Below are 24,314 nucleotides of genomic sequence, written 5' to 3' on the forward strand. Positions count from 1 at the left end.
CCGCTAACTCTTTTTTGGTGGCTGCTGTTACCACCATGGCATCAACAGGAACACCTTTGGTAAGGAACTGCTTATCTTTGGGTGCTGTGATGAATTTGCCAGGTCTCCTCGGAATTGGTTCCACTGTATCTGGAGCTGACCAAGCCTTTCGAGCCACCACTGCCATAAGTGGATCGAAAGGCGAAGAAACCCAGGAGGTGGAAGGTCAGGGATCGAACGCATCCAGAAATACAGACTCATCCTCGGTAGGGGCTAGGGGATTACAGTTCCCCCTCTGCTTAAGCATTTCTAGCATGTCCGAGAAGGAAACATCTTCAGAGGAGGATCTCCGGGACCCTTCCAAATCATCTAAGTCTGTATTAGAAGTGACAGACTCAGGGGAGTCAGTGCTTCCTCTTGCACTTCTTACAAGGGAGGCCTCGGAAGAAGAGGAAACACCCAATGGGGTGCCCTGGAGCGCCGGTTCCCTACGCTTGCGGTCTGGAGGAGGAGCAGAGGTTAGCACAGGCACTACAGGGGACGGAGCCAGTGGGGCCGATATTGGAGCTGACTCAGTGGCCAAGACACTCCTCATGACATCGAAGGCGTCCCTGCTCATCTTTTGTTTTGAGACATTAGGAATTGCTGGTATTTAAGCATGTGAAATTGACAATTTAGTGCTCTCATAGCTAGAGTGGCAGAGGTGTAAACCTTCTTCCCCCACCTATCTAGCGCTCTGGAGTCCCTTTCAGAGGGTACAGGATTTTTAAGCCATGGAAGCCTTAGCCCCTTTGGGACCCTGGGAGATAGTCTCTGAGTCAGCAACAGGGCTTTTGTAAAGGAATTTGTGTGAGTCAGGCACTCTATAGTATCTATCTGGTTTGGCTGGAGCAGGAGGCAGATAATCTGGATTTAGACTAGATTCTAAGTAAACATCATCCACAATGTCTAAAACTGGGGGGATAGCAAGTGGTCTGTGCTGGGGGAGTAAAAGAAACTCTGAGCCTTTTCTTTGAGTCGGAGTAGTCCTGACCTTCCCAGTGGAAATGTACCCTCATGGTATGCAAGGTTTCCCCAAAGGAATAGACTTCAGGGGGAGAAGCTGAGGGAATGGATTCCTCAGAATCAGAATCTTCATAAGGGGGAAAGGAGTAATCTTGTTCCTCAGAGGAGCCTGAGGAAGGAAATAGACACTTGATCAGAGGAGGCATAATGCTCCTCTTGTCTAGGCCTTTTGTCGGGTGGGGGTTGGGAACCCCTGATTAAAGAAATCAAATCTTCAGCCATTTTAAGCATCTGTTTCTTAGGCATGGGGCCTTGAACTGGAGACTGAAGTGCAGTCTTTTTTTGGTTTTAGAGGAGTCTTACGCTTAGCATAAGATTTTATGGTGAGAGTAGTCGGTCTGAAGACACCTTCAGAAACCGAAGGTGTTTCTGCAGCACCGGCTTCTCCTTCTGCAGTGTCGTCAGTAGGGCCTAAAGAAAATGGCTGTGTCGGCCTAGAACTCTCCGCCAGAGAATCCAAAGCGGTCTGGGGTTCCAATTCTGCAGTAGGCCTAGAACTCTCCGCCAGAGAATCCAAAGCGGTCTGGGGTTCCAATTCTGCAGTAGCCAGGGGCTGCGTAGGCACCTCACTGAAAACCGGTGAACCGGTGACCGGCCCAGCCAAGGCCTCGGAGTCTGGCTTGGATCTAGGCTGCCTGTCCTTATCTTTGCGTTTTTTGTGCACGCCGGTAGTCGGTTGCTCCGATGGCATAGTGTAATTAAATTTCCTACCGAAGTAGTGTCGTGCGAAATCAAAGCGTCGCTTTATAGTTCGCTTATTGAACCTAGCACAAAACCGACAACCAGTGACGTCGTGGTCTGGGCCTAGGCAAGGTATACAAGAAGAATGAAAATCCTTATGAGGCATTTGCTTCCCACAAGAAATACAATTGTTAACTTTTTCTCACATCGGTCTGAGGCAAGAAAAGTTTCCCCAACGGGGTACTTAGCTTTATTGAAGACTTCGGATCCGAAATTCGACTTTGAAAATCTCAGGAGTCGGCCAACCGGCACTTGCGAACTGCTTCTGCTTCGGGCACCGCGCGGCAAGAAAGACTGGAGAAAATGGCGTTGGATGCCTCCTATATACCCCTGGCGCACTGACGTCAGGGAAGAAGCGACAGCAACCGACGCCGGACCAAGACTTTGGAATTCAGGCTGACTGCGGGACCGCCTGACGACAGGATAACCCCAAATGTGATGACTGCAGCAGGGTAACACGAACATCCTCCAATCTGTCAGCCTGAGCTAGGACTGCAGGTGCAAGACTAAGCTGAATCCTTCTGCATGGAGGTAACAGTATACATCATGCAGAATGTAGGTCTTCACATGGTAAAGTAGAAATGGAGACTGTGGGAGAGTGATACATGAATGGAAGTGAGGTGAATGGCTTGTAGCCTGGCCAAGTTTCATTAGTTAAGAGGTCCTATTAATGCTTGTGGCATATCATGGAACTGGTTACTGAAGCTGGACTTCTTATCAGACAACAGTGTACCACTTCTGACACAAAAGCATCTAGCAACAGGTTTCATTTTCATTGTGCACTTCCTTTTGAAAACCAAAACTAAGGTAGTTCTATCAAGTGTACATTGCCAAATAAAATGTATGTGTGCTACTGCACTATAAATGCTGAAAATTCAGACAAACATTTGTACGATGAAGGAAATACAAAAAAAATGTTTCTAATACCCACACATATACATAAAATGCGTTTAAGTTGTATAGGTGTTTAATAATTAGAAGATTCTGCCAATCAAATCTTAAAAGTAAAGGAAATAGCTCTTACCTTACTGTGTGTACCTACTTTAGTGCAGCACATTCTACCAATGCATAAAAAGTTTTGCAGTAAAGGATTACATCAGGAAGATGAATGCACAACTTCTACTGACAAGCACGACTTTGTTACCAAGAAAGACTGGATTCCTTTTAAGAAAGAACAAACCACAGTGAACAGCAGTAAAGCAGCAATCCTTATCACCTCAACAACAAACTTGTTGATGCTCAGAACATACCACAAGATTTTATGTACCATTTTATAAATTTACAATTTTATAAAGCAGTCTTTGCTTTTTTGCTTAAAGTATCACTGAGCTCATTGCTGTTCGTTAAACCTAAGTTGTGCTACATTACCTCAGATCGAATTTTTTTGCCTCTTACACAACTCCTACCTTCGATAGAGGAAGCAACACCAGATAAACTGTCCTAAGGCAGAACAAGATCTCTTTGGTGATCAGAAATCCCGAAAGGTTTGGGGGATGGCAGGGGGGGGTCGGCTGCAGACAAATGAAGTACCTACTCAGATGGAACGTTATGGTGAGTACATAACTTCTTTATCTGAAGTAGTTACTTCATTTGCTCTGCAACCTGTGGGACAGAGTCCCCAGCTACCTAGGGAGAACCCCTGGCCTATGGAAGGATATTCGAAGCACCGAGAGCCAAAGGAAGCCCTACCTCTCGATACCATATCCAACTTATAATGAGAAATAAACGTATGTGAAGAGGACCAGGTAGCTGCAGAGCATATGTCGTCCAAGGGGATCCTAGACCAGAAGGCTGCAGAGGTGGCCACAGCCCTCGTGAGTGGCCAATTCCGGTAGGAACCGGTTTGCCTGCAGATAAGTACCAGTGGACTATGCATTGACAAATCCAATTTGCTATAGTCACTTTGGAAATGGCCTTACCCATGGCTGATTTAGCAAAAGACACGAACAACTGGTCCGATTTGCGAAAATCCTTAGTCCTGTGCAGGTAGAAACGCAGTTGTCTGTGCACATCCAATTTATGCAATGTGTATTCTCCTTTATTCTGAAAGTTTGGGAAGAACACGGGTAAGTTTATTGATTGACTGATATTTGACTCCGAAGCCACCTTAGGTAAGAACGACGGATTAGTCCTAAGGAACACTCTATCCTTATGAAAAATGAGATAAGGATGCTTCATATATAAGGCTTGAAGTTCTGATACCCTTTTGGCTGAAGTAATGGCAACCAAAAAGGCTGTTTTCCAGGACAAGAAATTTAATGGAACCAAAGCCGCGGGTTCAAAGGGTGGGCCTGTCAAGGCTTGTAAGACTAAGGCCAAATCCCATGGAGGCACCACCACTTTCACCGGAGGCTTCAAGAGGAAAACGCCCCGTAAGAAGGTTTTACATAATTTTGTAGAAGCCAAAGATCCTAGTCCGTCTCCCACATGGAAATGTGAGGTGGCTGCCAATTGCACCTTAACTGTTGAGGCACTTGCTCCTTGTCTGAATATCAGAGACAGGAAGTCTAGAATAGTAGGAATAGGAACTGTAAATGGATCCAGGCCTCTATCTTTGGCCCAGACAGAGAAGCGTTTCCATTTGCTGTAGTAAATCTTCCTAGTAGTCGGCTTATGTGCTGCGACTAGAATGGCCTTAACAGGAGATGAGATACCGGGAGTCCTAGCCATCAGTGGAACTGGAGCAACCAAGCCGCAAGCTTGAGGTTCACCAGGTTCGGGGTTTGTAATCCGCCGGATGTGAAATCAGGTCTGGAATGGGATCCAGTATCCATGGCGGAGATACACTCTTGGCGAGACCGGTAATGCAGAACCAGATCTGGCAAGGCCAGAATGGGGCTATGAGCATAACTCTGCTCCCCAACCGGCGGGCTTTCTGTATGAACTTGGTTATGAGCGGAAGGGTGGAAAGGCATAAAGTAGACCGGACGGGCAAGCAAGGACTACAGCCTCTGGGATTCTTCTTGGGAAGTACTGCGGCACTCGCTGCATTTTGTGTTTAAGGAGAAGTAAAAAGATCGCAGCAAGGCCAACCCCATTTGCGGAAGATCTGCTTCAACTGATGGATTGAGAGACCACTGCACGGAGTGAGAATCATTCTGCTCAGTTTGTCCGCCAAAATGTTGGACCGACCGGAATGTCGCGTTGCTACCACAGAAAGCGGGTTGGTGGATATCGCCCATTCCCACACTCTCATAGCCTCCGGCAAAGTGGGTAGGACTTGGTTCCTCCTTGCTTGTTTATGTACCAGATGTACCAGACCACTGACATGTCTGTCTGGATTACAATAGTCCCCAGAGGTAGAAGGTTGTGGAGAGCTTGCAGCTAGAAGCACCGCCCTCATCTCTAGGACATTGATATGCAAAAGCGGTCTCCAGGGAGTCTACGTGACTATGCATTGACAAATCCAATTTGCTATAGTCACTTTGGAAATGGCCTTACCCATGGCTGATTTAGCAAAAGACACGAACAACTGGTCCGATTTGCGAAAATCCTTAGTCCTGTGCAGGAAGAAACGCAGTTGTCTGTGCACATCCAATTTATGCAATGTGTATTCTCCTTTATTCTGAAAGTTTGGGAAGAACACGGGTAAGTTTATTGATTGATTGATATTTGACTCCGAAGCCACCTTAGGTAAGAACGACGGATTAGTCCTAAGGAACACTCTATCCTTATGAAAAATGAGATAAGGATGCTTCATACATAAGGCTTGAAGTTCTGATACCCTTTTGGCTGAAGTAATGGCAACCAAAAAGGCTGTTTTCCAGGACAAGAAAATTAATGGAACCAAAGCCACGGGTTCAAAGGGTGGGCCTGTCAAGGCTTGTAAGACTAAGGCCAAATCCCATGGAGGCACCACCACTTTCACCGGAGGCTTCAAGAGGAAAACGCCCCGTAAGAAGGTTTTACATAATTTTGTAGAAGCCAAAGATCCTAGTCAGTCTCCCACATGGAAATGTGAGATGGCTGCCAATTGCACCTTAACTGTTGAGGCACTTGCTCCTTGTCTGAATATCAGAGACAGGAAGTCTAGAATAGTAGGAATAGGAACTGTAAATGGATCCAGGCCTCTATCTTTGGCCCAGACAGAGAAGCGTTTCCATTTGCTGTAGTAAATCTTCCTAGTAGTCGGCTTATGTGCTGACTAGAATGGCCTTAACAGGAGATGAGATACCGGGAGTCCTAGCCATCAGTGGAACTGGAGCAACCAAGCCGCAAGCTTGAGGTTCACCAGGTTCGGGGTTTGTAATCCCGCCGGATGTGAAATCAGGTCTGGAATGGGATCCAGTATCCATGGCGGAGATACACTGCGAGACCGCAGGTACGGGAACCAGATCTGGCAAGGCCAGAATGGGGCTATGAGGATAACTCTGCTCCCCAACCGACGGGCTTTCTGTATGAACTTGGTTATGAGCGGAAGGGGTGGATAGGCATACAGTAGACCGGATGGCCAAGCATGGACTACAGCGTCTCTGGGATTCTCCCCTTCGGGGGGAAGTACTGCGAAGTACTCGCTGCATTTTGTGTTTAAGGGAGAAGTAAAAAGATCGCAGCAAGGCCAACCCCATTTGCGGAAGATCTACTTCGCAACTGTTGGATTGAGAGACCACTCGTACGGAGTGAGAATCATTCTGCTCAGTTTGTCCGCCAAAATGTTGGACCGACCCAGAATGTGCGTTGCTACCAGAAAGCGGTTGGTGGATATCACCCATTCCCACACTCTCATAGCCTCCCGGCAAAGTGGGTAGGACTTGGTTCCTCCTTGCTTGTTTATGTACCAGATGTACCAGACCACTGACATGTCTGTCTGGATTACAATAGTCCCCAGAGGTAGAAGGTTGTGGAGAGCTTGCAACGCTAGAAGCACCGCCCTCATCTCTAGGACACTGATATGCAAAGCGGTCTCCAGGGGAGTCTACATGCCTTGGACGGTTCTGCCCGAACAATGCCCCCCCACCCGAGGAGAGAAGTGTCTGTGGTCAGCTTGGCTTGGGGGGGGAGGGACAACAAAAGGCCTCCCTTCCTTTAGCTCTGGGGCGTGGAGCCACCAAAGAAGGGAGTGCCTGCAAACTCTGCTTAGGGGAATCTGAGTACTCAATGGATGGAGTAGCAAGGACCACTGAACTTGAAGGGTCCACTGCAGAATCCTCATTTGCAGACGCGCGTGAAGGGTGAGAGTGATCGCTGCTGCCATAGATCATAGTGCCCTCAGAACTAATTCCGCCTTCGGGGCCGGGCTTTGAAGAAGAATTAGCACCTGACACGACAAGCTGTTTATCCTGTCCGCAGTTAGCATTGCTCGAGAAATGCGGGTATCTAACTTGGCCCCTATGAACTCCAGGACCTGTACGGGGCAAAGAGAGGATTTCTGGAGGTTTACAGAGATGCCTAAGCTCTGGGCAAGGGTCAGAGCATAATCTCTTGCCAGGCAGAGCTGATGCCTGTTGGTGGCGGTAAGGAGCCAGTTGTCTAGGTACGGGAAGACCTGAATGCCCTGAAGTCTCAGGTGGGCTGCAACCACTGCCATGACTTTGGTGAACACCCTGGGGGCTGAGGTGAGGCCGAACGGGAGAACCCTGAACTGGTAATGACTGGCTCCCAGCCGGAAGTGGAGAAACCTTCTGGATCGTCTGTCCATCAAGATGTGGTAGTACGCATCCTTGAGGTCTATCGAGCACATCCAGTCGTTCTGCCGCAGAAGGGGGAGAACAGATTGCAGGGTGACCATCCGGAACTTTTCTTTGTGAATGAACAGGTTCAAAGCGGAGAGGTCTAGAATGGGTCTGAGGGCCCCCGTCTTTTTTGGCACTAAAAAGAACCTGGAGTAATAGCCTGATCCGGACTGGTCTGGGGGGACGGGCTGGATGGCTCTTTTTTCTAGAGACTTCAGGATTTCTGAAGCTGCTGCCTCCCTTCGATCGGGTGGAACATCGGGAGGGTGGTTTATGAAGGGGATGGTATAACCTCTGGATATGATGTGGAGCACCCATCGATCTGTCGTAATGGACTCCCAGTTTGACAGGTGCTCTGACAACCGCCCCCCGACTGCCTCCAGAGAGGGAAAGCCGGGTAAGCCCTCAGGGCTGCTGCGCGGGTCTATCCGGGAAAGGTTCCCTGGACCCGAAGTTACACGGTCCCCCTCTGCCTCTGGGCCGGCGTCCTCCTTATCCTCCTCTGCCTCTAGAGGACGAGGAGTCTGAAGCCGGATGGGATTGCTGGGACTTACGGAACCACAGCTTCGTTTGTCCCCTCTGATTCCTAGAAAAGGATCATTGGGGATTAGAGAAGCGGACCCCGATGGCAGACGGCATCTTCCCATCCTTCTCGCTTTGGACCAGCGTCTCGCGAACAGTCTTGCCGAAGAGCGAAGATCCGTCAAAGGGTGCATTCGCGAAGGACGCCTTGAAGGGATCCGCGAAATCGCAAAGACGGAGCCAGGAGTGACGTCGCAAGATGACCCCGGCTCCGCTGGCCCTAGCGGCTCCCTCCGTGGCATGGGAGAGTAGACGCATGAACGTGTTAGAGATGGACTTCAGAGTGGCCATACGAGTAGAGAAAACTTGTCCTCGACCGACATGGACTCGGGGGGGGGGGGGGCTGCAGCGTATTCCTTAATTAAGTCTCGTTGCAGCCGAATGGTATGTGTCATGTAGTTAAGCGCCCTTACGGAAAAGGTCGCTGAACTAAACATCCACTTCCCAATGCGGTCCAGTGCTCGAGATTCCTTATCTGGCGGGTAAACCGAAGAGCTCTCCTGTGCGAGTTCTCTCTTGGTGGCAGCTGCCACCAGCATGGCATCCACTGGTGTTCCCTTGGCCCAAGACAATCTATCCACTGGGGGGCTAAGGATCTTGTCGGGTTGCTTCGGGATAGGGTCCACGGTGTCGGGCTCCTTCCACGCCCTGGAATTAATGAGGTCTACCAGGGGATCAGCTGGGGGGGGGGGACACCCAGGAGGTAGAAGGGCCTGCCTCAAACGCATCCAGGAACACGGATTCATCTGCGGAAGGTTTTTGGGCAGACCACCCCCCTCTAATACGCAACATTTCCATGATGTCTCTGAAGGAGACATCCTCGGGGGGTGACCTTGGGGAACCTTCCCCTTCATCTAAATCAGTGTCGGTTGTGATGGACTCGGGGGAGTCCAGGTGCCTCCTCTTGCACCGACGTTTGAGGGGCCTCCTCGGTGGGACTGTCCGAAGAGGGCTCGTCAATGGGGTCCTGTTCCTCTAAGGGAACCAACTGGAGGGCTTGGGCAGGCTGTCCCGATGGTCGGATGGAGGATAGACCCACATGCAGCGGGGGTACGGGAGGATCCGACGCCCGGACCGGGGACCTGGAGGTCCTCGACAGTACCCTCTCCACAACCTCAAAAGCCGAAGGAGAGCTACTCTTGCCAGGCTCAGAGAGCAATCTCCTCGGCTCCGAGGTAGGGATCGGGGTCGGAGCCGAGAGAGAGGTGTGCTCCGAACCCAACGGAGCCGAAGACACACCAGCTCCCCTGGATCCGATGCTCAGCCCTCAGCCCAGAGAGCTCGGATCCGACAGACTCGAAGGCACAGTCGGCGTTGAAGCGATCGGAGCTATCGGCGCAGACGAATCCCCGGTTCCGAAAGGGCTTGGATCCGATAACTCCGAGACCCGAAAACGGGTCGGAGAAGGAGTAATCTGAGCAAATATGGGGGCCGTGCTCCCCCCCAGAGGGGGGGGGGAGGCAAGAGCACCCCCATCTGCATTTGGGTCTGGATGAATCGGCGCATCATCCGATCCATATCGGCTTCAGTGAGGCTTCTTGTTGATCTTGAAGAAGTCGTCGAGGCGGGCCAGGAGGGTCGCCTCGACGACCTCGAGGGAGACCGATCCTCCTCCTCCAGTTCTGGAGAAAAACGAGGTGAACGGAGCCGAGAGGGGGAGGATCCGTAGCCCCTCGAGGGAGACTTAGTCAGCTTAGACGGCGGGGCTGAGGGTTGAGTCTCAGCCCGCCTTTTGTGGGACTTATGTCCCTTGTCTTTATGCCTTTTTTCCACCGTAGTGGAGGTACCTGAATCCCCCGAACTCAAACCCAAAGAGGGAGGTTGAGTCCCAGGTTGAGTCGGGGGCCCAGAAGGCACGAGGGCTGTGGAGACAGCCTGTGCCTGAGAGGGGGAGGAAGAAGAAGCTGATTCCTGAGGCAACAAGCCCGCCAGGATCAGCTTGTTCTTCCTGTCCCTAATAGCTCGGGGATTAAAGGCCACGCAGATTGTGCAGGCCGATGACAAATGGGCCGCCCCCAAGCATAAAACGCACTGAGTGTGGCCATCCGCCGGCGAAAGCTTATGGCCACACTCAGTACATTTTGAGAACACCGCCTTAGGCCCTTCAGCCATAACACCACTCACACCAAAAAACACACCCAAACACTAAGAGGGGGGAGGGCATAAGGCGGGAACTAACAGAAACAAACTAGTTAGAAAGGGGGGAACAAAGGTACCTAACTAACTACACTTTCGCTAACTAACCCAAGAAAACTAAACACTCACACAAGAAAAGATTTTTTTTTTTTTTTTTTTTTTTTTACAAAGAAGAAAAAGGTTCAATCTCACCAAAAAGCCAAGGAGCTCTTCAAAAGTAGCTGCTTCAGCCGCGGCAAAAAACGATCTGAGGTAATGCAGCACATAGCAGGGGATTATGGGTAGGGGGGAGGAGCTAGGAGCACGGATCTTGTAGCTTGGAAAGCTGCCGGCTCGGATCCGATACCCACAGGTTGCAGAGCAAATGAAGTAACTACTTCAGATCAAAATGTTTCCAAGTGTGGCCTCATTGAGGGACATCACTCAGTGATGTGACTTTCCCTCAAATGTTTTCAGTGATGTGACTTTCCCTCAAATGTTCAATACATAACAAAAGGCAGTCTTTGCTTTTTGCTTAAAGAGTGTACCATGAAATTCATGGACTGGGAGCAGCAAAGAAATCTTTTCGTAAACTGCAGATGAAAAGACAGACCACAGTTCATTTACTGAGTCCATGCTTAGAAATTCTGCCTCTATAGGTGTTTGCCTGTACACTCAGTTTTCAAGTATACTGCCCAATTTCTATTAGCAAAGCATTTCATTACTCATTTTCAGAAACTTGTGGTTGGTTATTTAGAGAGTAACTGAACAAAACTGGTGAATTTTAACTGGCGGCATCCATCTTTTGAAGACAGACTGCTTAGCTGTTGCTACCATAGTTAATAGTACAGTTGACTCATTTTAAGAGTGTACAGTAGTTACATCCTAGGTGTGCTAGATTTGTCTGGTTGGTTGGTGTCAATATGTTACTATACACAAGCAAAAAGGGTAATGGCATTGAAAGAGTATTATTAACCCCTCCTAGAAATCACCATGTATATGAAAGCAAACATTTTAGCCAAGATATACTAACTATTGGCAAAGTAGCATTACAAATTGGGAGTGAAGAACACTGGACAAAGCCCAAAGCGGCAGTGTTCAGTTGCTGTAAGTTGAGCACTTCACAAATATTGAAGCCAGTAAAATGGTCTGCAGGACTTTCCCTAAGAAAATTTTCTAAATGTAGAGTGCATTGCAAAGTACAGACGGAAGAACCAAGCAGATACAACAGAAATATAATTTAGGGTAGCATGATGGTGAAAGCATGTAAATAGACACTGTCCTGAAGTAGTATTCCTGGGGGCGGCTACAAAGAGATCTGTAGTACATCATAACAAATAATGTAAAAGCCACTTAAAAGGAACAATGTATTAATCCATGGCCTTCTATGCCCTTGACAGACAGCACAATCTACAGGTCAGCTTTCTTCAGTTATTTAATCTTGTCCACTCAGTCTCCACATGGGCAAAGATAATCTATTGTTTGCGAAGAAATGTACTTCTCTGGAAGACTTTATTCACCTTAAGTGAAGCTAGAAGGGCAAAATCCTGATAAACATGAAACGTGGAAATGACTACCAAGTGAAATTTACTGAGAATTGACAAAGACCTAAAGTGGAAAGTCCAGACAAATGTATTAAAGGACTAATAAAATAAACATAAACAAGAAAGAAAGAGTCTTCCTCTCTGGAGGAAGCCCACACTGGCAATTGTGCTCAGTAGAAAGCTTCATAGAAGCTTTTAAAATAAAGGCTACCTAAGCCAAAAATTCTGAGTGGCTTACTAATGGAACTGAGGTAACCACAGTAAATTTGAGCACATGATCATCGGGATGCAGTCAAGGGCGGCCACGGTGGTGCAGTGGTTAGCGTTGCCGCCTCACAGCAAGAGGTTCTCCGGTTCAATTCTCGGCTGGGGTGCCTTCTCTGCGGAGTCTGCATGTCATCCCTGTGGTCAAGTGGGTTTCCTTCGGGTGCTCCGGTTTCCTCCCACATCCCAAACACATGCTGTAGGTGGATTGGACACTCTAAATTGGCCCTAGGTGTGAGTGTGTGCCTTCTGTGGAAGGTTGGGTGCCAGGCTGGCAACTAGACACCATAAAACTCCACTGCCAATAGGTGATCCGCTGTGGCGACCCCTAACCGGGAAAAAGCCGAAAGAAGAATAAGAAGAAAATCATCAGGATGCAGTCTACCTCAGAAACAAATCAAAAGACACTGGTGAATGGAGGGGGGAAAAAAGAGACGCTTCCAATGTACTGAGTGCAAAATCAAGACAGACCTGAGTTGCAATCACCACTCTAATCAACACTCTCACCAAAAAGAAAATTAATTTTCAAGATGGCAAAATTTTAAAGCAAAGGAATGGAAAACAGGCAAATAGTGAAAAGTAAAGATACAGGTTTAGAAATTAAGTGCATGGCCTCATCTGAGTGGTGGAAATTTAGGCTGACCACTGTAATTCCTTAAACTAAAGACAGGGACAACAAGGCGATTGGTTGTATACAGGGATAAAGCCCTCACTACGAGCTAGAAAACTCTAGTTAAGTGCCTGTTGCAGCTCAACGGGGAAAGATGGGAATGAACAGGTAGCATCTGCTTGCCTCTCCTAGTGGTGGGGGTGGGGTGGGAACTCCTGCTTGGGCACAAGTTCAGGAGGTGTTGCTTAAGTGGGCATGACTTTGGCTGCATTAAACAGAGAAAAGCACAATATACTGTGGGCCTACTGCATACCGCCAGTCAGATGCTGGCAGTATGCGTAGAGATGGTAGGTTACATAGCCAAAAAAGCGATCCTTACAACCCAAATGACAGCTCCTGCTTCTAGCTCATTTGGATCTTGCCCACAGGAATAAATGGGTATCATAAGGTGACTGCATAAGACAAACTACATGGTAAGTGAAAAAAATTGACGACCATCTGGAATTTCTTGAAGCAGTCCCCAACTTTCTAAAAACAAAGTGAAAACAACTTCAAGTCTTTATAAATCTATATGTATGGACTGCCAGAGCTACTGGCTTTGTTTCAGGCACAGAAGCTGATCAAATATTCTCTTCAGCATCAGTGAACTGCATTAACCAGATAGGTGTAGATGTACTTAGATGAAAATTTGTCATTTGAAAATAACTGAGTATGATAAACTAGAACTAAATTATCTGTGCCGATGGAATATGAGCTTCCTATGTGGGCCATTATAATGCACAAAGTACTCTTCTCGAACCTCAACTGCCCAAGAACATCCATGCAAGGCAACAGGTACTGCTCATTGGAAACTGCCCTTTATATGGATGCAAACAAAATAGCAAATACTCCTGTGATGCAGACACTGGTGAGAATACAACCAGAATGGCATTGATAAAAAAAAAGTAGAGAGCACTACAAATACAAGAAATGGACAGGTGAGAATGAAACCACATCAGCATAACAAAGTTTTCTGGCTAGCTTAATAGTAAACCAAAAGGAAAACTTAAAATGCCTAAATGGAATCCTCCGTCAGCAGCTTCTAACGACAAAAGTAGAACTTTCAGGAAATATTACAAAACAATGGCTGCTCTCAGATTTGCAGTGGAGGAAGGGGATATTTTAAAATCTGTGGTGAGGTTTAAAACCTCTTTTTGCTGCACTGTTGAGGAGCAGGGTACCTGGAAATGACAGACAGGTGGAGGGGGCCTATTGGAAAAGGAAAGTTATATCCTCTGGATATTACTGTCTGAATCTATTTGTCATGCATACTGTCCAGCTATGCCGAGCTGACTCCTAAATGCTGCCAGATAGTTGGGCAGGGTATCTAGATTAGAGTGCTGCAATTCCCCTGGACCATGGAACCCCTAGTCTTACAGAGTATGCTTGTCTTTGGATTTGCATATATTCTGGAAGTTAATAAAGCCTTGTTGTACAGCCTTGTTGTTTCCTCCCAAATTGTTAGCTATCTTGCCGCTACTGGCCACGACAGAACTACAACTCATTTGTGTCCCTGCAAAGAGGTGATGAGGAATCTGAGACGTAATGTCAACAAATGTGAGAGTCTTCCCCCTCTTTCACCACAATCTCCAGTTTTTCCTTACCAATTTGTCTAAAATGGGCGGTGCCATTGAAGGAAGGAAGGAAGGTTATCCTAGAATCCTCAGCAAAAAACTGTGAGGTGCAGTCAATCATGACAGTGAAGAGCCAGCTACACAAGTACTTGTTGCCATAATTGTACCATCTGCCAAGCTGTCTGCAAGATGTATAGTGGGGTTTGAAATGGAAGATGCAGTTGCCATTTGTGAGAGCAACATAGTCTTTAAGCTCTCTGTGTGGCAACTCCTCTGGCATGGGAGTTCCTAATCATAGGTTCACAGGTAGGTACTAGGCTATTGGCCCTAGGGCCTAAACAAGCCTAGCCAAAGGTACCCTGGCTTTCGCCACCCAAGAAAATTATTTTCCTGTGCCCCTGTCAAGCAGAACCACAGAAGTGATCCCCGGGGTGAATTTCCTATTACCCATCCAATCATCAAGATTTTTCTTGAAGAGTGCTAATGAGGAGCTCTGTTTGACATAGCTAGGTAGTCTGTTCCAGAGTAAGGGAAGTCTCTGGGACAGGAATCTATCCCACCAGCATGTTCTGTTTATTGTGGAGACAAGGTTTAGTTCCCTAGAGTGTGTAGCTCGAAGGGATTGGGATTTCTTTAAGTGGAGCATGTCCAACAGCTCTGGGTTTGACATAGCTTTGTATGTTAGGCAGAGATTGCCTCCGAGTAGGCAATATGCGACAGAGTAAAGCTAGAGTTATTTTGAGACAGTCTGCGTAAGGCATCTCTTTGAGGCCAGTAATCCCCTTTGTGAGGTATTTTTGCGGCCTTTCCAGTTGTTGTAGATGTCTTGTGAGGTACACACCAAAAGGGGTGTTGTACTCTATCAAAGGTCTAATGAGCGATGAGTATAAGGGAACAATGACCTCTTTTTTTCTGGATGAGAAACCTTTTGTGATGAGGTGTGCAAAGTAGAAGGATTTCCTGACCACTGTGGCAATGTGATTATCAAATGAGAGACTACTGTCCACCTGTGTCCCAAGGTCTCACCACATTTTCAGTGTTAAGTAGATTACCGCTTATGTGGTAGCTCATGGGTACAGAGTTTTTACCAAAGGGGATGACAATGCACTTTTTGGCATTGAGCTTGAGACCATTGACACCAGGCATCTGTCTCAGTGAGGCCCTTTTGTAGGATGTCCACATCGTTAGGAGTTTCGATTATGGCTCCTAGTTTGCAGTCATCTGTGAATTTAGTTAGCCAAAGACCTTCTGTGTTCGCCTCTGACCCAGGACTGAACCCTGTGGTACTCCACTTGTCACTGGTCTGAAGTCTGATTTTGAGTCTGCTACTTTCACAATGTGGGTTCTGTCAGTAAGCCAGTTGGCAACCAATCTTGTGACATAGGGATTTATACCTAGTTTAGTGAGTTGATCTATAATTCCAGAGTAGGGGATGGTGTTGAATGCCTTGGCAAGATCTAGAGAGGCTGTGTGAACCACCTTACCCTCATCTATGGCTTTGGTGACTACTTCAAAGAAGTCTATCAGGTTTAGGAGACATGATCTGCCTTTTACAAACCCAAACTGTGTGGGGTCCAGAGTTTGGAGATCTCAAATGTCTTTGTTTACGAGTTCCACAATGACACGTTCCATGGCCTTGCAGACGAGACTCGGCAGGCTAATGGGGCGGTAGTTCTCAGGGTCTGTTGTGGCCCCCCCTTTTGTAGTGGTATAACTGTTGCGGTGTGCCATTCAATGGGCACAAAGCCTGAGGTGAGGCTATGATTGAACATGGTACTTAGGTGGGGTGCCAATTCATTCTGTAGTTCATGTAGAAGGCAGCCAGGGATGCTGTCATGTCCCATGGATGCTGTGTTCTTGGCTTTGGAGAGTGAGGTTTTTACCTGTGCAGCCGTGATTACAGGAACTTTGCATTCTTCCGGTATAAAGATGGGCCCTTTAGGGGGTGAGAGGGGGGTAAAGTTAGCACTGAACCTATCTGCCAGGATGTTGGCAATATCAGTTGGTGCTGTATATTTAGTGCCTTGTGCTGTAACTCAGAGCAGATCTGAGTGTTGCCATTGAGATTCTTGACATAGCTATAGAATGCTTTGTGGTTGTCTTTAGAATCAGTGGCAATTTTGTTTTCATAATTAGCTTTTTAGGATTTTATGAGGGATCTCAGCTTCTTACTGAGGCTGACCAGAGAGTTCCCTCCAATCGTGGGATTTTACTCTTTTTTGCAACAGTTTCTTTCTTCTGTTGTAGAGTTTGTTTATGGCAGAAGACCACCAGATTGGCTTCCTTTTTTTGAAGGATAGCATCTTGGTTCTGTTAGGGATAGCACGATCCATGCACTCATGTAAGTGCTTATAAAGTGCATTTGTGTAGGATTCAACAGTCGTACCTCGATTGTCCATCTGCATGGGTGTCGTGAAGCTTGCCACTTCTGTCTTAAGAAGCGCGTGAAGTTGGCTTTGGAGAAATTGTTTACGGTTGTTTTCCTAATGGGGGGTGGGAGCAGGATGTGGATGTCTAGGGTGATTAGCTTGTGGTCGGATCTGACCAACGAGGAGCTGACCTCTGGTGTGGAACACCTGTCACCCATGTTGGTGATAACCAGGTCTAGGACATTGCTGCCCCTGGTGGGGATGTGGATAAGTTGATCCAAGGCGTTGGAATTTATTTCCAGAAAACTTTGAGCAAAAGAGTTGGTACATGAGTAGTTTTCCCAGTTAATGGTAGGGTAGTTGAAATCACCATTATTAGAGTGTTGGGTTGTACCTTCATATTTTCCATTGTATCAAGAAAAGAGGAGTGAGAATCCTGGGGCATGGTGGGGGTCTGTAGCAAGCTACAATCTGGATTGCGGTTTTGCCCAGATTTAGTTGAACTTGGATAATCTCGGATGCATTATGCTGAGCAACTAGCTTGGATGTGTGGATATCCTTAATGAATATGGACACGCCTCCACCTTTAGTGTTTCGGTCCGGGTTTGGTGGCCAAAAGGTGTGGTATTATAGCCTGGTAATGCAGGGGTGCTCTCTGGAGCTTTGAACCAAGTCTCTGTCACTGCACAGATGTCGTCAATGTTCTCCATTTTAAGGAGTGCCTCAAGTGAGTGCATTTTGAGGTTTAGACTTCTAGCATTGAGTAGCATTACCCTCAGATTTTGCTTGCTTGTACCCATTACGGTGGTGAATTTGTCATTTGAACCTTGCCAAAAAAGGCACTATAGGGGTGGCAAGAGCCTTTGCCAGTATCCAGAATCCCAAGGGCGACAGGTGCAGGCCATCTCTGGCAAAGCAACGTGGTCTGTCGATCATGTCATCCCACACAGATACTGGATTCCCTTCGAATGACACCAGAAGCTTAGCCAATTGTTAAAGTCAATAATTTTGTCCTTGTACTGTAGTGTCATTCTGGGTGATGGCAGGATGCTACTCAGGGCTAGGGTCATACCTGCCTGGGCTAGAAGATCTGAGAGCTCCTCTATGTCTCTTTTCATGTAGTCCAGGGAGGTACATCTCAGGTCATTCACACCAACATGGACAATGACAGAGTCATATTTGTACTTGTTGTGGAGTGACCCGAGTGCATGCGTTACGTGGCGGATCCTGGCACCTGACAGGCAACTGACAGTAACTTTTTCCTTGTTTAGCCTGGTGAGTGGAACATCAGTGTGCCTGACTATAGAGTCACCTATGACTTGAGTGTTGGGTACGTTATGCCTTATGGGCTGTAGTTGAGTGGCACACTGAGTATGTGGGCTTTGTGTCATTTGGGTTGTGTTGGGGGGGGTGGAGGTTGCTTGCATTTCTGCTTTGCAGGTCTCTGTTTGGGTAGATTTGTACTGAGAGCTTCCGCAAACGTAGGTGTGTGTTTTGTGCTTCTGTGTGTGTTTTGGTGGGGTAGGTTTTGAGGGACTATGTGATGAGTGCGGTGCGGTGCAAGTGTTTACCTTCTCCTCTTGACTGTCTAGGCCAGTCTTTGGTGAAGAGAGCTTTGCTTCCAGTTTGGCTATATAAAGTGCATCTCTCACAGGTCGTAGTGTTGGGTGGTAGGAGGAGAGGGGAGGCAATTGCTGCATTGTCCCAAGATGCCCAGATTCATCAGGTAGACAAGAGCAAACACCGGGAGCTGACCTTTAGACATGCCTGAATAAGTGCTTATTTACTAAGTACTAAAAACTTTTTTTCCTCTAGACAAGTGAGGAAAGTTGAGTGCTGCAGTAATTTGTAACTTATTTAGTGCTTACAATGAGTTCTGAACAAGTGCTGAGCTCAAAGAAACAGATGAGTGCTAAAACTAAAAAGCTGGCTAGTTGCAAGGGAAATTTTGAAGAATGGACTTTATGGCGTCAGGAATAGTTTAACCCCCAGTTAAGTGGGGGGGGGCTTAGGAGCTCAAACAGTCCTGAACACAGCAAATCCGTATCTGGACAAGACCTGCTACAGGAAAGGGGGGAAGCAAGCTTAGATTTTTTTTCCCAGTAAAGTGGAAATGGAGAAAGCTGGAACAGAAGTTAATTCAACGTTAAGAATCTGAGTGGGTTGGCCTTCACAAATGTTCTCCATTAGATTGCGTGAACTAATGACACTAGACTGGGAGGAGTGTCACATATCAAATATACAGTATGGGCGGGCAACTGCAAAGCCACCAAGTATAAGAACACACAACACTAGGGACGGTGGGTGAAAGTTTTAAACAGATCAAGGAGCAGACTCGAGAAAGCACACAATTATCAGAAACGCACAGAAAAGTTCGGATAGAGCACTCACAAACAGAAAATTCAACTCTCAGTATGAAAAAGCAGTTTACATTTAAGTAATGTTAAAACAGTATAAAACAGTACATAAATGCAGTGAAACAATAAAAAAAGCTTTATAACAGTGCAAAATGTAGTAGATCAACTGTATAGCACAATTATAAGCATTTCAGAAGTGCAATTCAGTGAAATAAGTGTAAGAAATAACTTATCCTGCTCTTGGAATCTTAAGGAATTTCCGCTTGTGCAATGCAATCCAGAGCCTGAGCAATACAAGCAGAACCTTTATAAGGCACAGGGTTTATATAGCAGTAAGAATGGAAGAGTTGGAAGATCAGATTACTACTCAGCCCCTGCTTTTACCCAATCACTCGTACTACAGAAGGTCAGGAGGCCTTGTTACTCTCAATAATAATGAAGACAATCAGCAGAAAATGGCTGCCAGAAACACAGTAAACAAACAAAACTACCAGCCTAGACAACAGGCCTCTATCAAGATTATGCCACCTGAGCAGAACACAGAAACCTCACTTTAAAAGCATAGAAAGAACACCCACAAAGAGAAAATAAAAGTCTCAGTATGAAAAAGCAGTTTACAATTTAGTAATTAAATAAAACATGCAATTATAGTAATAAACACTATTACAGTTCCTGTGCACTATTACAGTTCCTGAACTGCGGTGGTGGTGCTGCGGTAGCATTGTTGCCTCACAGTAGGACGTTATCCTGCTCGATTCTCAGCTAGAGCGTCTTCTGTGTGGAGACATATATGAATGGGAGTACCTTCGTTGAAGGTTGTGCGTCAGAGCTGGCAACTCGGAACGTAAAAATCTACTGCCAATCATTAGCGGACCGGAGTTCCGCTGTGGCGACCCCTAACCGGGAAAAGCCGAAAGACACAACAACAACACTATTACAGTTCCTAGCTGTAGCCACTAAATGAAAGTTTTAAACAGATCAAGGAGCACACTCGAGAATGATTTTAACTGTAAACAGACAATCATTAAAAATGCACAGAAAAGCTCTGATAGAGCACTCAAACAGAAAATACAACTCTCAGTATGAAAAAGCAGTTTACAGTTAAGTAATGTTAAAACAGTATAAAAACAGTACATAAATGCAGTGAAACAAAATCAGGATGTTTAATCCTTTAAAGGCCAAGGAATCCTGTCACGCTTTCTCAGAAAAGACCCAAAATCAGTTTCCTGGGTCACATCCACAAGTTGGACCATCTTATACTCAATGGGAACCACCCAGGGGAACACTAGTGAGACAGAAAGGCTGCTTGCAGCATCATCTTACAAAGTCACAGGGTTACAGGGCCATCTCCCCAATTCATCATTTTCAGGGCTTTACCAAATCTGAAGTAATCTGGACAGGATGGTAGGGAATGAACACTATCTCCATTAACCACACCTGGGGTGAGGACTCTAGAGGGAAGTCAGAAAGTAAAGGTGCTTTGTCTAGCAGCTGTGCTTCCCACTTGACCTCAGAGTGGGTGGACCAGATGTCAATGATTCAAAGAAAACTTTGTCATTTAGGAAACACAAGTGCAACCTAAACGAAATTTCAGGTATCAGCTCGTCAGAGTACAGAGGCAATTTAAGAAAAAGACATGACATACACACAACTATTCTAATGACTAATACTCATAAAAATACTCCTAATAACCTATTTCTAGTCAGGTAAAACTACCCATACGTATAAACCTAAATATATCATCAAATAATACTGTACACAGAAAAAGAGAAGAAGTTTGTTAATACTGCACATGAATTATTGCAATTCCACTTTTAAGAGAAAGATATTGCACTTCTGTAAGAATATGTTAACTACAGTGAGTTAAATAATGCAACACTCAGTAAAATATTACTACTGAGATCATGTTTGGACGTAGGAGATGTCCAAGTTGATGTCAGAGTTTATGAGCCCTATTACTGTTGAATAGAAGCTGTTCAAGAGCCTGGAGGTCCTACTGCAGATGCTGCTGTACCTCTTGCCAGATGAAAGTCTAGCAAACTAGCCAAATGCTGGATGTTGTGTGTCTCTAATTATTTTGCATGCCCTCTTTATGCTTATTTTTGTAAAAAGACCTTGCGTGGTTGGAAGACTTGTGCCCATTATCTTCTCAGAAATCCTCACCACTCTTTGAAGCTTCTTCCTCTGCCATAGTACTGTTTCTGTACCACACAGTAAAGTTGCAGGTGAGAATACTTTCAATAGCTCCCTTATAGAAAGTGGATAGAGCATTTAGAGGAAGCTTTGCTCTACTGAGCCTTCTCAGGAAATGCAGGCATTGGTGAGCTTTTTTAATTATCTGGCCAGTCTTCACAGACCAAGAGAGGTCTTCCGAGATGTGTAGCCCCAGGAACTTTGTAGACTGAACTCTCTCTACCACCTCATCATTGATCTCAAATGGCAAGTGAATGACTGGCCTTTTTCTGAAGTCAATGATAATATCTTTAGTTTTGTTGACATTCAGATCCAAGTTATTATTTTTGCACCATCTGGTCAGAGAGCTGACTTCGTTCCTGTATTCCCTCTCATCAGCATCCCATATGAGACCAGCTACAGTGGTATAGTCTGTGAATTTGATGATACGGTTACTGGGACATTTCGCAGAGCAGTCATGGGTAAGGATGGTGAATAAGGATGGTGAATAGTAGAGGACTAAGTACTTGAGGCACACCTGTGTTGAGTGTAATGATACCTGATACGTTATTACCAGCACGACTTCTGTAGTCTTCCAATCAAGAACTTTAGGATTCAGTTGCAGAGGCTCTTGTTGATGCCAAGGTTAATTAATTAATTTGGCTACGAGTTGCATCGGAACCACTGTGTTGAATACTGAGCAAAGATAAATGAAGAACAGCCTTACATAGTTGTTCCTCTCTTCAAGATGTCCCACAGAGATGTGCAGGTACACTGAAATGGCATCTGCAGTGGATCTGTTTGACAGATAGGCAAACTGTACAGGTTCGAAGGTTGGTGGCAGAGCTTAAAAAAAAATGGTGGCACCCAAGGAGGCTGTGGCTGTGTCAGCTCATCACAGAGGAATGCTCAATCTGTCTTCTTTTCTTACAAAAATGGAGAAAATCATTTTCCAGACAAAGTGGATACAATAACTTACAGCAGAAGAAGGTTACTGGAAATAAAATGTTTTGCAGTGCAGACATGCTGACTGGATTCTCTGCTGCCTGGGGAATGTTTGAGATCTACTTCACTCACTGGACTACTGAAGCTTTGCATGTTATCCAAGCAGGCTGTAAAGTACCCGACTCAAGCAGAAGTAGTATATGGATAAATCCAGATGAGGGCCAAAAGGAAGAGATGTGACTGAATCAGAAAAAGGCTGCAGAGCTGGAATTATTGCCAAGTTGAAAACAAACCCTCACAGGCCTGCATTACCTTCAGTTCTGTTAGCCAATGTGTGCTCAGTCAAGTCAACACCAGGAAGAAGTACAGAACTAACTCAAAAAACAAGCCACCCTGGTAGAATCACAAAATCAATCAGATGTATAACAGGAGGAAGAAAATCATGGCAAAAATTAGGAGGTGCAGCACCCAGAAGGATAAAAGCACTCTCGTCAAACTAAACAAACAACTCAGAGGACAAATAAAGTGTACCAAAGCCAAATTTGAGGTAAGTTTGGCCTCCCAGGCCAAGAACAGCCACAAATCATTCTTTAGCTATGCCCGCAAGGCAATACACAATTGTGCGCAGAGCTCATTGTAAATGGAGCCACCTATACTAAGAAAGAAGATATAGCAAACCTCCTGGCAGATAAATTTAGCTCCAGCTACTCCTCTCTCTCTCTCATCCTTCCCAAAAGGAATATCATCAAATATAACTCCCCCTGCTATCACTAGGGAACAGGTCCTTAATGCTCTCTCTAAGACCAAGAACCCTACATCAGTGGGCCCAGACAATATCCCAGGATGCCTTCTAAATAGCATGAAACATGACTTATCAAGGCCTCTGGAATTACTATTTAACTGTAGCCTCCAAACAGGCTTCGTGCCTCATGAATGGAGAAAGGCAACAGTCACCCCTCTTCACAAAGGTGGGCCATCTACAGACCCTGGAAACTACAGACCCATAAGTCTTACTAGTCTTACATGTAAAGCCATGGAAAGAATCATCATGGAAATGATCAATAGAGATATAGTAAACCTCCAGACACTAGACCCAACTCAGTTTGGTTTCGTCAAGGGCAGATCATGCCTACTCAACCTGGTGAACTTCTCTGAGAAGGTCACCAAAGCAGAGGATGAGGGCAAAATAGCTCACACTACCTGCCTTTACCTGGCCAAGGCATTTGACACAATACCCCACTCGGGCATAGTTGACAAAGGTACAAACACATATTTCGCCCAGTGGATAGCCAACTGGCTCACAGACAGGACCCAGGAAGTTAGAATTGGGAGTCCACCTTTACAAAGAGGTCAGTCACAAGTGGAGTCCCTCAGGGATCAGACCTTGAACCGCTCATTTTTGGCATTTTCTTCTCAAAAGTCAAAGCCAATGTCAGTGTTCTCTTGCTGACTAAATCTGCAAATTAGGAGCCGTCATCGAATCTCACGCTGACACAGATGTTCTCCAAGAGGAGCTGACACAGACAAAATAACTTGTGTCAGAGCCATGGACTAAAACTAAATGCCAATAAATGTATAATGGTGTCCTTTGGGAAGTCATCTATCCATGGTAACTATCATATTGACAACACACCCCTTAGAGCTGACCCAGTAGTCAGGGACTTGGGGACACACACAGATAGTAATCTAGCCTTTGATCATCACGTGTCTACAGTGGTGAGGGAATCATTTATTCTACGTTGTGCAACTTATAAACAAAGGTATGGCATCTAAGTTCAAGGAAGTCATTGTTCCACTGTATTCAGCATTCATAAGACCTATCATTGAGTACAATGCACCCTTTGGTATGTACCTAACCAGGCATATCCAACAACTGGAACGTTCCTCACTAAAAGAATACACGGCATAAGTAATATGACCTATACAGACCGCCTCAAAGCCCTATCCTTGTATTCTGTCTCCTACAGGCTTTTGAGGGAGATCTATGCCTGGCATACAGGACATTGTCAGACCCCACTCTGACAGAACTCCTGCACATCCACAAAACAAACAGTAGCAGGATAACCCATTCTAAAGACTTAAACCTTGTCTGCGATATAAATAGGACCTGATGGAGAGATATGTATCCCAGACACTACCCAGTCTATGGAACAGGCTCCCCATCCATGTGAAGCATAGTTCCTCCCTAACATAAGTGCAACTTGGACAACTGGATGGGAAACTGGAAATTCATCCCTGGTTTGGCACCTATGTCTTTAATACAAACAGGTAACCTGTAAATGGTTC

General features: G+C 46.0%; 1 protein-coding gene across 2 annotated transcripts in view; it reads right to left on the reverse strand.

Moving 5' to 3' along the window:
• CANT1 (calcium activated nucleotidase 1) overlaps nucleotides 1-24,314 on the reverse strand; it is an 847,030-nt gene that overhangs the window by 806,273 nt on the left and 16,443 nt on the right. For both annotated transcript variants that reach the window (XM_044084991.1, XM_044084989.1), the window contains exon 2: nucleotides 2,810-2,946. The gene's annotated coding sequence lies outside the window, so the exon portion shown is untranslated. The remainder of the gene's footprint in view (nucleotides 1-2,809; nucleotides 2,947-24,314) is intronic.

The sequence above is a fragment of the Protopterus annectens genome, chromosome 10.part0 (assembly GCF_019279795.1).
Source record: "Protopterus annectens isolate FY-2018-M chromosome 10.part0, PAN1.0, whole genome shotgun sequence".
Lineage (NCBI taxonomy): Eukaryota > Metazoa > Chordata > Ceratodontiformes > Protopteridae > Protopterus > Protopterus annectens.